This window comes from Octopus bimaculoides, chromosome 10, assembly GCF_001194135.2.
Source record: "Octopus bimaculoides isolate UCB-OBI-ISO-001 chromosome 10, ASM119413v2, whole genome shotgun sequence".
In the NCBI taxonomy this organism is placed as follows: domain Eukaryota; kingdom Metazoa; phylum Mollusca; class Cephalopoda; order Octopoda; family Octopodidae; genus Octopus; species Octopus bimaculoides.
In genome coordinates this window covers 36,497,440-36,499,547 of record NC_068990.1, presented here as the reverse complement: position 1 = coordinate 36,499,547, position 2,108 = coordinate 36,497,440, and the positions used below count along the sequence as shown (strand labels likewise).

The window sequence follows — 2,108 nt, the reverse complement described above, 5'->3', positions numbered from 1 at the left end:
AGTGCTACTTATTCTATCGATCTCTTTTGCCAAAGCATCAAATTTCATTCCAATGTCTGCAGAAAATTGAGTAATGAGGTCCAATTGCTTTTTTTTTTTTTTTTAGTGTGGTTGATAGTTGGTCCACACAGTTTCCACTCGTTGACAAAGAAAAGATGGATGGTACTTCTGAATTCATTTTTATACCCCTATGTTTTGCATTATGTATGTTATGCTATATTTATGTGTGTGTGTGTGTGTGTATGTGCATGCACATGTGTGTGTGTGTGCATGTATATGTATATATACATAAATACACACACATACATACACATATACATACATAACATAACATATATACAAACATACATAGAAGTACATACACACACATGTGTGTGTGTGTATTTATGTATGCCCACATATATGTATGTATGTATGTTTGTATTCACATAGGCATGTACATATAATTGTTTTAATTTAACAATCTTATATGTACTTTTTCAGCTTACTTTTATTGAAATTTGATTTGATTTTAATATTTAGTCATTTTTTTTTTGTAGTGGAGGAGAGTGGCTGACAGAAGTATTTTTTCATGGACCTCATGTCCCATGCTCTAATCCTGCCAAAGTCTAGTTCGCCTTTCGTCCAGTCAAGGTCGATAAAATAAAGTACCAGACAAGTACTCCATTCCTCCGATTTTCAGCTTTATGTTTGTGGCAAGCTGGCAGAACCATTAGTACATCAGGTAAAATGCTTAACAACATTTTTTCCAGTTCTTTATATTCTGAATTCAAATTTTGCCAAGGTTAAATATCACTTCCTTTCGTTTGAGATTGAAAAATTAAGTACAACTCAAATAGTGGTGTCAGTACACTTGACTTGTCTCATATACTCAGAATTGCTATCTTTGTACCAAAATTTTAAACCATTGTTGTTTTAATTGTTTAACAGTAGTTTGTCTGCCCTTCTGTTCTGAGTTCAAATTCCACTGAGATTCAATTTGCTTTTCATCCTTTCAGGGTCAATGAAATAAGTACCAGTTATGCACTGGAGTCAATGTAATCGACTTACACCCTCCCCCAAAATTTCAGGCCTTGTACCTATAGTTAAAAGGATTATTATTATTATTATTATTATTATTATTAATATAATCCTCATCATTTATATATCAGTACAATAGTACATTCCTACCTACCTACTTTTTGTGTAATGCTGTGGGAAGTAAAGAAACAGAATAAGAAATAAATAATCCTGGTAGCAGTGATGATGCTGAAGGAGGTATTGTCAGTGATATTAGTGTTATTAATGAAAAATGGCAAAAATACAGAGAGAGAATGAAAGTGAACATAGGAGAGAAAAAGAGAAAGGAGAAGGCAGAGAGTATTAATAAGTAGCAAAGTTTGTAATGTCCTTGCATCTCATTTTCTCATTCTTTTCTCTCCTTGCCATCTCTCTCTCTCTTTCTCTCCCTCCCTCTCACTCATCCTCTCTCTTTCCTTCCCTCTCTCTCTCATTTGTTTGAAGTGTTTTTGACTTATATCTTAGTATATAAAATATAAAATATATAGTATATAAAATAATTATTTCCCCAAAACAATGAAAAAATGCGAATACATATATATGTGTAGCTCTATATATTTATGTATGTCAATATGCATGCATGTCTGTCTGTATGTATGTATATATGTATGTGTGTATGTGTGTGTGTGTGTGTGTGTGTATGTGTGTGTGTGTGTGTTGTGTGTGTATGCATCAATTTAAATACTTATGTAAAAACTTATGCAGAGTACAACTAAGTCCTATTATGCCTAGTTGTATACTTCATAAGGTAACCATTTTAATATAGTATGAATAAATAAAATATGGTATTTATTTAAACTTATACTGCTTATTGGATCATGGCCATGCTGGGGCACTACCATCAAGGGCTTAGTCAAGTTTATCGACCTTAGTTATTATTTTTAACATTGGTACCCCTGTTATCAATGTGAATTTTCAAACTTCTGTATTACAGTATATTAACTACATCACCAGCTTTTCATGTTGTTTGCATTTTGTGACATCCTGTGCCCATATATGATTGTATATACACATATATATGTAAGTATGTACATATATATATATATATA

General features: G+C 32.1%; 1 long non-coding RNA gene across 1 annotated transcript in view; it reads left to right on the top strand.

Annotated features, from left to right (window-relative positions):
- The first annotated feature begins 551 nt into the window (after positions 1-551).
- The window catches only part of LOC128248893 (uncharacterized), a 122,949-nt gene continuing 121,392 nt past the window's right edge, over positions 552-2,108 (top strand). The window contains exon 1 of the long non-coding RNA XR_008265040.1: positions 552-724. This is a non-coding gene — a long non-coding RNA (uncharacterized LOC128248893). The remainder of the gene's footprint in view (positions 725-2,108) is intronic.